Source organism: Hyla sarda, chromosome 13 (genome assembly GCF_029499605.1).
Source record: "Hyla sarda isolate aHylSar1 chromosome 13, aHylSar1.hap1, whole genome shotgun sequence".
In the NCBI taxonomy this organism is placed as follows: Eukaryota; Metazoa; Chordata; class Amphibia; order Anura; family Hylidae; genus Hyla; species Hyla sarda.
This window is the reverse complement of record NC_079201.1, coordinates 7806701-7819572: the sequence shown is the minus strand read 5'-3', so window position 1 is coordinate 7819572 and position 12872 is coordinate 7806701. Positions and strand designations below refer to the sequence as shown.

At 43.7% G+C, this 12872-nt stretch overlaps 1 protein-coding gene across 1 annotated transcript in view; it reads left to right on the top strand.

Annotated features, from left to right (window-relative positions):
• Positions 1–12872, top strand: part of NDEL1 (nudE neurodevelopment protein 1 like 1) — a 103395-nt gene that overhangs the window by 18825 nt on the left and 71698 nt on the right. The window contains exon 2 of the mRNA XM_056549585.1: positions 8642–8721. The gene's annotated coding sequence lies outside the window, so the exon portion shown is untranslated. The remainder of the gene's footprint in view (positions 1–8641; positions 8722–12872) is intronic.

The following is a 12872-nucleotide window of genomic DNA, read 5'->3' as shown; positions in this document are numbered from 1 at the left end:
GCATGCTGAGAGTTGTAGTTTAGCAACAGCTGGAGGCACCCTGGTTGGGAAACACCGGTTATATATAGGTATGGCTGTCCGGGCATGCTGAGAGTTGTAGTTTAGCAACAGCTGGAGGCACCCTGGTTGGGAAACACCGGTTATATATAGGTATGGCTGTCCGGGCATGCTGAGAGTTGTAGTTTAGCAACAGCTGGAGGCCCCCTGGTTGGGAAACACCGGTTATATATAGGTATGGCTGTCCGGGCATGCTGAGAGTTGTAGTTTAGCAACAGCTGGAGGCATGCTAGGACTCTTATTTCATCTCCTACGCCACACATGCCATTAGTGATGGTCTCACTATCTGATCACTGCAGCACATTATAGGCATACAGAGGAGGTGATATGATATCCGCCATGATCGTTTTTGTGATTAACCCTTATGAGGGGAATCTATGAAAGTATCTTTTAGACTATATAAATTAATAAATCCTGTTTTATATTGATATATGGATTTTTCAATACACAGGTTTAGGGTGCTAATCTCTATGCACCTCGGTTGCTTGATGGTCCCCTGATGAAGGGTGAGGGATACATATTTAATTGTCCTACACACGGAAACGCGTTGGGACAGGGACAGTTATATCCTATGCATTGATGTTGGAATTATATAAAAATTGTCTGCTGCTGGATGCAGCTGGATGCAGCAGAACATTTGTGATGATCAGTTGCCATATTTTGGAATATTAGGTCCTATGAGTAATTTTTGTTATTTTGAATTATTAATGTTTTTGTGTGTATTTATTTTGATAATTTAGTGACCTTTTAATGAGCACGTATTAAAAGATAAGTTCTAAATGGTACCTCAGTTCTTTTTTTGAAGAATATTCTTCTTGCTGATTTTGTTTGCCGAGGGGATTTTCCTTGTACCTTGCTGGTATATAGCAATACAATATATATATTTGTGCTTTTTTCGCATACAAGCGCATCCCCTCCGATTGTGACTTGGCTTACTGTAGATATCGCCATTGGTTTTGGAAGTGGATTAATGCTGGGAGTTGTAGTTTTGCAACAGTTGGTTGGGAAACACTGCTGTATGTCAATGTTACATGGGTACCACGCTATATGGTAAATATAACTGGGCACAGCTTGGTAGGGATGAGGGGAAGTGCCCACCCGGCAAACCACGCAGGGCGCCATCAGTATAAGAAACGATTAGAAGCTTAAAGGAGTAGTCAAGTGGTGAAAAACTTCCTTTTTAGGGGATAAGTTTCAGATCGCGGGGGGTCCGACCGCTGGGGCCCCTGTGATCTCCTGTACAGGGCCAGACAGCCCGCGGGAAGGGGGCGTGTTGACCACCGCACGAAGCGGCGGCTGAAACGCCCCCTCAATACAACTCTATGGCAGAACCGGAGCGCTGCCTTCGGCAATCTCCAGCTCTACCATAGAGTTGTTTTGAGGGGGCGTGTCGGCCGGGGCCCCGTACAGAGAGATCGCAGGGGGCCCCAGCGGTCAGACCCTCAGCGATTTCAAACTTATACCCTATACTTAGGATAGGGGATACGTTTTTCACCACTGGACTACCCCTTTAAAGGGGTTCTCCACTGGAAAACTATTTTTTTTTTTTTATGATTAACTGGTGAAAGAAAGTTAAACAGGTCTGTAAATTACTTCTATTTTAAAATCGAAATCCTTCCAGTACTTATTAGCTGCTGTATGTTGCAGAGGCAGTTCTTTTCTTTTAGAATTTCCTTTCTGTCTGACCCCAGTGCTCTCTGCTGACACCTATGTCCATAACAGGAACTGTCCAGAGCAGGAGAAGTTTGCTATGGGGATTTGCTCCTACTCTGGACAGTTCCTTAAAATGGACAGAGGTGTCAGCAGAGAGCACTGTGGTCAGACAGAAAGGAAATTCAAAAAGAAAAGAACTTCCTCTGGAGTGTACAGCAGCTGATAAGTAATGGAAGGATTAAGATTTTTAAATAGAAGTCATTTACAAATCTGTTTAACTTTCTGGAACCAGTTGATTTAAAACAGGGGAGTACCCCTTTAAAGATTGGCTCTGGTAGGAGTAGTACAGAGCGTTTCAGATGGATACTATGATGTGGCATGAGAACACCTTGTTTATGTTTAAGTCCATTTTATAAATATTGCATTATCTCAGTAAAGTGGCCCTATCTTGTTGCGATCATACGGGTTCGGACTGGACTTTACAATACTCTGAGGTTTGACCTTTGTTGGAAACAAACTAATAAACCCGTAAAATGTTTCCACATGATGATGTGTATTAAGCAGTAAAATCCGCGAGCGCAGCCATACTCGTAGTTACGAGCTTAACAAGAGGTTTTATATCATGCCTATCTCATGTCACATCTACACTGCTATGTTTTATGTTTGGTTATATTACAGATGGAATGGAAGATTGGACCTATTGCCAAACATAGAAAGATAACAAGATTACAAAGAGTTGGGAGCTACAATATAACAAGTTTTTTTCCCATAAAAACAGCGGATTCTTGATCTCCTCACCAGATCTGAGGTCGAGGTCTAAGTCCAAACTGGTGTGATGGGGGTTTCGAAGCTTAAAGGGGTTATCCAACATAAGGTGACTTTACTTATTGTCTATCAGCCAGTAATGGACATGGTTACCAAGGATCTGTGCTTGTGTTGGTGGTAAATGGCCGTGTCTTGTGTCCCACATCTCGCTGGTGGCTTGTCAGTGTGTGAACTGGCTTTTATCTGTTTCTGTGCCCTCCTTCAAACTACAATTCCCAGGATCCCTTGTTTCTAGGTGCGGGATGACTTATCTCCCTCCCACAGCTAGGCTCTCTTCCTTGCATGCTGTGCTTGAAACTACAATTCCCTGCAGGGGCTATGGGGCTGGGACGTGCACAGGTTGACTAGAAAGGTGGCTTGAGCCCTAAAAGTGTTACTCCTAAAAGTGCCCTGTGCAGTCTGGCATTATTATGTGGACATTTATGTAAATAATTATGGGAAGTGACCTTTTTTTTTCAGTTCAACCCTTACCCTCTTAAATGTCTGTGCACGTCCCTGCTATGGGACACATCTAGGAACATACACCATCCCATTTAGTCATCAGAGAGAAGCCAACTTCTATTGAGTCCCCTGGGAGTGGACACTATCCAATTAAACCACTGGACCATCAACTCTATTCCATTGGGTCACCTGCCAGTGGACACTATCCAACCGAACTCCCAGAGAGTGGACACTTCTACTCGGTCACATGGAAGTTGACACTATACTATAGAACCACCAGAGACTGGACACTATTCAAATGGGTCACTTGGGAAGTAACGCCATCCCACTGAGCCACCAGAGAGTGGACACTTCTCCTAAGCCACTAGAGCGTGGACACTATTTCAGTGGGTCACCTGTAATCGGACATCATCCCATTAAGCCATCAAAGAGTCAAGGCTCAAGTCCAAAGGGTCATTGGGGAGCACAAACTGGTTTCTTGGGGGTTTGGAAGCTTTATCGTGATGAGTTTCCTCACTGTGTATCATGTACATTAAAGGGGTACTTCGCCTCAAGACATCTTATCCCCTATCCAAAGGATAGGGGATAAGATGTCAGATCGCGGGGGTCCCGCCGCTGGGGACCCCCGCGATCTTGGCTGCGGCACCCCAGACTTCCTGTGCACGGAGCAAACTTCACTCCATGCTGGATTATTGGCGATACGGGGTGGAGGCTCATGATGTCACGGGCACGGCCTGCTCATGACGTCACGGCCACACCCCCTCAATGCAAGTATATGGGAGGGGCCTGATGTCCGCCACGCCCCCTGCCATAGACTTACATTGAGGTGGCGTGGCCGTGACATCACGAGCGGGGAGTGGCCTTGACGTCACAAGCCTCTGGCACTGCACCCAGCACTATAAACGAACGCCGGTTGCAGCAGGGAGATTGCGGGGGTCCCCTATACTTTGGATAGGGGATAAGATGTCTAGGGGCAGAGTAACCCTTTAAGTTCTGATTAATGGGAAAAAACCAACTAGGTAACCAGGTAGAGAACCCTATCCCACTGAGTCACCAGGCTCACATGCTACTTGAGTCACCTGGGAGTGATATCTATCCCACTGAGTCACTGTGGTGTTGATACCTTCTCACTGGTTCACCAGTACTGAGGTGCTGTCTCACTGAGCCAACACTGAATGGTTGTAAGGTGAAGGTGGACACTAATCCATTTGGTCAGCTGTAGTTATCATGCCATTGAGTCGCCATTGAGAGTGGAAACTTTTTCGGGTGCCTGGGATTGGGCATCAATTTTTAGAGCCATTAGAGAGTAGTCACTCTTAGAATAGGTTAGCTGGGAAGTATTGGTCCCTCTGGAAGCCAATGCCATCCCACATTGAATCACCTGATAATAGACACTATCCTACCAAACTCCCAGAGAGTGGACACTTCTACTGGATCACCTGAATGTTGACACTGTCTAATATAACCACCAGAGACTGGACACTATTCAAATGGGTCATTTAGAACGAGACACTATTCCACTGAGCCACCAGGGAGTGAACACCTCTTCTAAACCACTAAAGAGTGGACACTATTCTACTGAGCCCAATGGAAGTATATGTTTAATTATCGGGTCATCAAAGAGTGGACACTATTTCAGTGGGTCACCTGTGAATGGACAACATCCCATCATAGAGTGGACATTCTTCCACTGAATCACCTAAATCACCAGAGGGTGGACATTATCCCAATAAGTTATGATCTGAAAGTGGGCACTAGCCAATTTATCTGCCAAAGGGTGGACATTTAATCAGATCAGAGTGACACTAATCCCAGTAAGTCTTTATGGAGTGGATGTCACTGCGCATGTCACCCTAGGAGTCTATGGGGGGAGGGGAAGGCACCTAGGAGTAGTGTTGAGCTTGAATATTCGACATGCAAATTTTTACCACGAATATCGGCACTTTGCAAATTTGCAAATTTTTTTTAATATAGTGATATATATTCGGAATGACAAATATTCTTTTTTTTTAATGCAAATTTTTATGCAAATTTATGCGAATATTGGCACTTCCAGACTGGACACTGATCCCTCCCTTCTTTTAGGTGAAAGATATAATTGCGCATGCGCACTATGTGAAAGAGAACAAACATAGCAAATATGCAAATTTCACGTACATAGGACGGATATTCGTCCATATACGCGCAAAATATTATGAATTTTAATAAAGCCCCTGCCGCTCATCACTACCTAGGAGTCTGTAGGGGGAAGGAGATGACCCCAAACCATACTCTCCATAGTGCCCCCCCAGTGGTTGCTCAGTGGAAGTGACCATTGCTTGCACCCACCTAGATGACAACCAAATTTAGTTAACTATGTAGCATTTTGTAACATGGAGATAAAAATACTGTAAATATAACATTGCATCACAGAACTATAAATACTTTAAAGGAGTATTGACTCATAGCTTTGCCTGATAAGAGCAGTAACCTCTTTTATTTAAGGTCATTGCTCATTAATAATACCATTAGTTCCAGAGAGATCCGCACATTATGCTCTGACATTTCATGAAACATATAAGAGGACAGGACTGGGGAATATAAGAATGGGGGCATGAGCTGGGACAGAGCTGCTTGAAGGACTTGTAGCCTCTGTCATATTGTCGCCATTGGTGTCTGGTGTTGTCATGTCTGTCATTGGTGTCTGTGGTGTTGTCATGTCTTTCATTAGCGTCTGTTGTGTTGTCATGTCTTCCATTGGCGTCTGTGGTGTTGTCATGTCTGCCATTGGTGTCTGTGGTGTTGTCATGTCTGCCATTGGTGTCTGTGGTATTGTCATGTCTGCCATTGGCGTCTGTGGTGTTGTCATGTCTACCATTGGCGTCTGTGGTGTTGTCATGTCTGCCAATGGTGTCTGTGGTATTGTCATGTCTTTCATTAGCGTCTGTTGTTTTGTCATGTCTTCCATTGGTGTCTGTGGTGTTGTCATGTCTGCCATTGGTGTCTGTGGTGTTGTCATGTCTGCCATTGGTGTCTGTGGTATTGTCATGTCTGCCATTGGTGTCTGTGGTGTTGTCATGTCTTCCATTGGCGTCTGTGGTGTTGTCATGTCTGCCATTAGCATCTGTGGTGTTGTCATGCCTGCCATTGGCGTCTGTGGTGTTGTCATGTCTTCCATTGGCGTCTGTGGTGTTGTCATGTCTTCCATTGGCGTCTGTTGTGTTGTCATGTCTGCCATTAGCATCTGTGGTGTTGTCATGCCTGCCATTGGCGTCTGTGGTGTTGTCATGTCTGCCATTGGCGTCTGTGGTGTTGTCATGTCTGCCATTGGTGTCTGTGGTGTTGTCATGTCTGCCATTAGCATCTGTGGTGTTGTCATGTCTGCCAATGGTGTCTGTGGTATTGTCATGTCTTTCATTAGCGTCTGTTGTTTTGTCATGTCTTCCATTGGTGTCTGTGGTGTTGTCATGTCTGCCATTGGTGTCTGTGGTGTTGTCATGTCTGCCATTGGTGTCTGTGGTATTGTCATGTCTGCCATTGGTGTCTGTGGTGTTGTCATGTCTTCCATTGGCGTCTGTGGTGTTGTCATGTCTGCCATTAGCATCTGTGGTGTTGTCATGCCTGCCATTGGCGTCTGTGGTGTTGTCATGTCTTCCATTGGCGTCTGTGGTGTTGTCATGTCTTCCATTGGCGTCTGTTGTGTTGTCATGTCTGCCATTAGCATCTGTGGTGTTGTCATGTCTGCCATTGGCGTCTGTGGTGTTGTCATGTCTGCCATTGGTGTCTGTGGTGTTGTCATGTCTGCCATTAGCATCTGTGGTGTTGTCATGCCTGCCATTGGCGTCTGTGGTGTTGTCATGTCTGCCATTGGTGTCTGTGGTGTTGTCATGTCTGCCATTAGCATCTGTGGTGTTGTCATGTCTGCCATTGGCGTCTGTGGTGTTGTCATGTCTGCCATTGGCGTCTGTGGTGTTGTCATGTCTGCCATTGGTGTCTGTGGTGTTGTCATGTCTGCCATTAGCATCTGTGGTGTTGTCATGTCTGCCATTGGCGTCTGTGGTGTTGTCATGTCTGCCATTGGTGTCTGTGGTGTTGTCATGTCTGCCATTGGCGTCTGTGGTGTTGTCATGTCTTCCATTGTATCTATTCTCTCTGTATTATAACTATATACAAGGCATGTATCTATTCTCTCTGTATTATAACTATATACAAGGCATGTATCTATTCTCTCTGTATTATACCATATACAAGGCATGTATCTATTATCTCTGTATTATAACTATATACAAGGCATGTATCTATTCTCTCTGTATTATACCATATACAAGGCATGTATCTATTCTCTCTGTATTATACCATATACAAGGCATGTATCTATTATCTCTGTATTATAACTATATACAAGGCATGTATCTATTCTCTCTGTATTATACCATATACAAGGCATGTATCTATTCTCTCTGTATTATACCATATACAAGGCATGTATCTATTCTCTCTGTATTATAACTATATACAAGGCATGTATCTATTCTCTCTGTATTATAACTATATACAAGGCATGTATCTATTCTCTCTGTATTATAACTATATACAAGGCATGTATCTATTCTCTCTGTATTATACTCTCTGTATTATACCATATACAAGGCATGTATCTTTTCTCTCTGTATTATACTCTCTGTATTATACCATATACAAGGCATGTATCTTTTCTCTCTGTATTATAACTATATACAAGGCATGTATCTATTCTCTCTGTATTATAACTATTTACAAGGCATGTATCTATCATCTCTGTATTATAACTATATACAAGGCATGTATCTATTCTCTCTGTATTATAACTATATACAAGGCATGTATCTATTCTCTCTGTATTATAACTATATACAAGGCATGTATCTATTCTCTCTGTATTATACCCATATACAAGGCATGTATCTATTCTCTCTGTATTATAACTATATGCAAGACATGTATCTATTCTCTCTGTATTATAACTATATACAAGGCATGTATCTATTCTCTCTGTATTATAACTATATACAAGGCATGTATCTATTCTCTCTGTATTATAACTATATACAAGGCATGTATCTATTCTCTCTGTATTATTACTATATACAAGGCATGTATCTATTCTCTCTGTATTATAACTATATACAAGGCATGTATCTATTCTCTCTGTATTATAACTATATACAAGGCATGTATCTATTCTCTCTGTATTATAACTATATACAAGGCATGTATCTATTCTCTCTGTATTATAACTATATACAAGGCATGTATCTATTCTCTCTGTATTATACCATATACAAGGCATGTATCTATTCTCTCTGTATTATACCATATACAAGGCATGTATCTATTCTCTCTGTATTATACCATATACAAGGCATGTATCTATTCTCTCTGTATTATAACTATATACAAGGCATGTATCTATTCTCTCTGTATTATAACTATATACAAGGCATGTATCTATTCTCTCTGTATTATACCATATACAAGGCATGTATCTATTCTCTCTGTATTATAACTATATACAAGGCATGTATCTATTCTCTCTGTATTATAACTATATACAAGGCATGTATCTATTCTCTCTGTATTATAACTATATACAAGGCATGTATCTATTCTCTCTGTATTATAACTATATAAAACCATCTGGTTACAGGAAAAAGAGGAATTCCTAGAAATGGCGCTGTGCAGCAGGACATGAAGAGCTGGTAACGTTGAAAATGTTTAGTAAACAGGGTCTGTATTTTACCACCATAAAACCCATTAACTATGTTTAGATTCAACAGCCATTAGTCAGGGGGAGGCCAGCGACTGGCTGGAAGGATGGGGAGGTCCATGGGAGATAACTCGGATCACCATCAATATTACTCTTATTATTAGTTCCTCTAATCTCCCATCTTCTTATATAACCCAGAATGTTACATTACACCGGCTGCAGACTGGTTACTGCCTGACCAGCCCTGACTCTGAACTATAGAAACCCCTGATGGAATGCCAAGGCAAACCACAACAACTGGCAAGCCAGACGTGCCAACCACACATTAACATCACAAACAGCAAGAAACACAGGAATTTAAGGTTAACTATATAAAAAAAGATATATTCTTGTACCTAAGTAGTTATATTCTTGTATATAGGAAGCAGTATTATAGTAGTTATATTCTTGTATATAGGAACAGTATTATAGTAGTTATATTCTTGTATATAGGAGGCAGTATTATAGTAGTTATATTCCTGTATATAGGGGCAGTATTATAGTAATTATATTCTTGTATATAGGAGCAGTATTATAGTAGTTATATTCTTATATATAGGAGGCAGTATTATAGTAGTTATATTCTTGTATATAGGAGGGAGTATTATAGTAGTTATATTCTTGTATATAGGGACAGTATTATAGTAGTTATATTCTTGTATATAGGAGCAGTATTATAGTAGTTATATTCTTGTGTATAGGGCCAGTATTATAGTAGTTATATTCTTGTATATAGGAGCAGTATTATAGTAGTTATATTCTTGTATATAGGAGGTAGTATTATAGTAGTTATATTCTTGTATATAGGGGCAGTATTATAGTAGTTATATTCTTGTATATAGGAGGAAGTATTATAGTAGTTATATTCTTGTATGTAGGAGACAGTATTATAGTAGTTATATTCTTTATATTATTGTATATAGTTGCAGTATTATGGTAGTTATATTCTTGTATATAGGAGCAGTATTATACTAGTTATATTATTGTATGTAGGAGCAGTATTATAGTAGATATATTCTTGTATATAGGAGCAGTATTATAGTAGTTATATTCTTGTATATAGGAGCAGTATTATAGTAGTTATATTCTTGTATGTAGGAGCAGTATTATAGTAGTTATATTCTTGTATATAGGAGCAGTATTATAGTAGTTATATTCTTGTATATAGGAGCAGTATTATAGTAGGTATATTCTTGTATACAGGAGCAGTATTATAGTAGTTATATTCTGGTATATATGAGCAGTATTATAGTAGTTATATTCTTGTATATAAGAGCAGTATTATAGTAGTTATATTCTTGTATATAGGAACAGTATTATAGTTGTTGTATTCTTGTATATAGAAACAGTATTACAGTAATTATATTCTTCTATATAGGAGGCAGTATTATAGTGGTTATATTCTTGTATATAAAAGCAGTAGTATAGTAGTTATATTCTTGTACATAGCATTATTATAGTAGTTATATTCTTGTATATAGAAGGCAGTATTATAGTAGTTATTTTCTTGTATATAGGGACAGTATTATAGTTATATTCTTGTACATAGGAGGCTGTTACGCCAAGCGCTCCGGGTCCCTGCTCATTCCCGGAGCGCTCGCGGCGTTCTCCTCTCTGCAGCGCCCCGGTCAGACCCGCTGAGCGGGAGCGCTGCACTGACACTGACGTCAGGGATGCGATTCGCATAGCGGCTCCGCTCTCTAGGGCGCGCGCGCGCCAGCTCTCTAAGATTTAAAGGGCCAGTGCACCAACGATTGGTGCCTGGCCCTATCAGCCTAATTAGCCTCCACCTGCTCATATAACCTCACTTCCCCTTCCCAGCATGGCCGGATCTTGTTGCCTTGTGCCAGAGAAAGCGTTTTGTGTATGTCCCAAACCTGTGTTCCAGACCTTCTGCTGTTGCCCCTGACTACGACTCTTGCTGCCTGCCCTGACCTTCTGCTACATCCGACCTTGCTCTTGCCTTGTCCTTTTGTACCGCGCCTGTCTCATCAGTCAGAGAGGTTGAGCCGTTACCGGTGGATACGACCTGGTTGCTACCGCCGCAGCAAGACCATCCCGCTTTGCGGCGGGCTCTGGTGAATACCAGTAGCAACTTAGAACCGGTCCACCGGTACGGTCCACGCCAATCCCTCTCTGACATAGAGGATCCACCTCCAGCCTGCCGAATCCTGACAGTAGATCTGGCCATGGATCCCGCTGAGGTGCCGCTGCCAAGTCTCGCTGACCTACCCACGGTGGTTGCCCAGCAATCTCAACAAATCACCCAACAAGGACAGCAGCTGTCGCAGTTGACCGCCATACTACAGCAACTTCTGCCACTGCTACAGCAGCAACCATCTCCTCCGCCAGCTCCTGCACCTCCTCCGCAGCGAGTGCCCGCTCCTAGCCTCCGCTTGTCCCTGCCGGACAAATTTGATGGGGACTCTAGACTCTGCCGTGGTTTCCTGTCTCAATGTTCCCTACATTTGGAGATGTTGTCGGACCAATTTCCTACAGAATGGTCTAAGGTGGCTTTTGTAGTTAGTCTTCTGTCTGGAAAGGCCTTGTCTTGGGCCACTCCGCTCTGGGACCGCAATGATCCTGCCACAGTCCAGTCCTTCTTCGCTGAAGTCCGTAGTGTCTTCGAGGAGCCAGCCCGGGCCTCCTCTGCCGAGACTGCTTTGCTGAACCTAGTCCGAGGAACTTCTTCCGTAGGCGAATACGCCATCCAGTTTCGTACCCTTGCCTCAGAGCTAGCCTGGAACAATGAGGCTCTCTGCGCGACCTTCAAGAAAGGCTTATCCAGCAACATCAAACATGTACTGGCTGCACGAGAAATTCCAGCTAATCTGTCTGAACTTATCCTTTTGGCCACCCGCATCGACAAGCGTTTTTCTGAAAGACACCAGGAGCTCCGCCAGGAAAAGGACCTTGATCTCTGGGCACCTCTCTCCCAGTATCCTTTGCAATCTACCCCTGTGCCTCCCGCCAAGGAGGCTATGCAAGTGGATCGGTCTCGCCTGACCCATGAAGAGAGGACTCGCCGCAGAGATAAAAACGTATGCCTGTACTGCGCTAGTACTGAACATTTCCTAGTGGACTGCCCTATTCGTCCTCCGCGTCTGGGAAACGCACACACGCACCCTGTTCAAATGGGAGTGGCGTCCCTTGGTGTGAATTCTGCTTCTCCACGTCTCACTGTGCCCGTGCGGATTGCTCCTTCTGCCAACTCCTCCTTCTCAGCTGTGGCCTTCTTGGACTCTGGTTCTGCTGGAAATTTTATTCTGGCCTCTTTTGTTAATAGGTTCTGCATCCCAGTGACCCGTCTCATCAAGCCGCTCTACATTTCTTCGGTCAACGGAGTAAAATTGGACTGCACTGTGCGTTACCGCACAGAACCCCTGCTTATGAGCATTGGACTGCATCACGAAAAAATTTAATTTTTTGTTCTGCCCAACTGCACCTCTGAAGTCCTCCTTGGTCTGCCATGGCTCCAACGTCATTCTCCCACCCTTGACTGGACCACCGGGGAGATCAAGAATTGGGGTCCTGCTTGTCACAAACGGTGCCTCACATCTGTTCCTCATAGCCCCCTTCCTGGTAACACTCTGCCCTGTGACAAGCTTCACCCTCTGCCCCCCTCCCCATTCCCACTTCTTCTGGATTGCTTGCCGCTGATGTAGCTTCCCAGGACTTCTCTTTTTTCCGGAAGGAAACTCAAGAGTCGCCCCCTATGTTCTCGTCTCATTTGAAGGGACAAGGAGACAAAAAGAGGGGGAGACCTAAGGGGGGGGGGTACTGTTACGCCGAGCGCTCCGGGTCCCTGCTCCTCCTCGGAGCGCTCGCGGCGTTCTCCTCTCTGCAGCGCCCCGGTCAGACCCGCTGACTGGGAGCGCTGCACTGACACTGACGTCGGGGATGCGATTTGCATAGCGGGACGCGCCCGCTCGCGAATCGCATCCCAAGCCACTTACCTGTCCCGGTCCCCGGCTGTCACGTCCTGGCTCGCGCGGCTGCGCTCTCTAGGGAGCGTGTGCCAGCTCTCTAAGATTTAAAGGGACAGTGCACCAATGATTGGTGCCTGGCCCAATCAGCCTAATTAGCTTCCACCTGCTCCCTGCTCATATAACCTCACTTCCCCTTCCCAGCA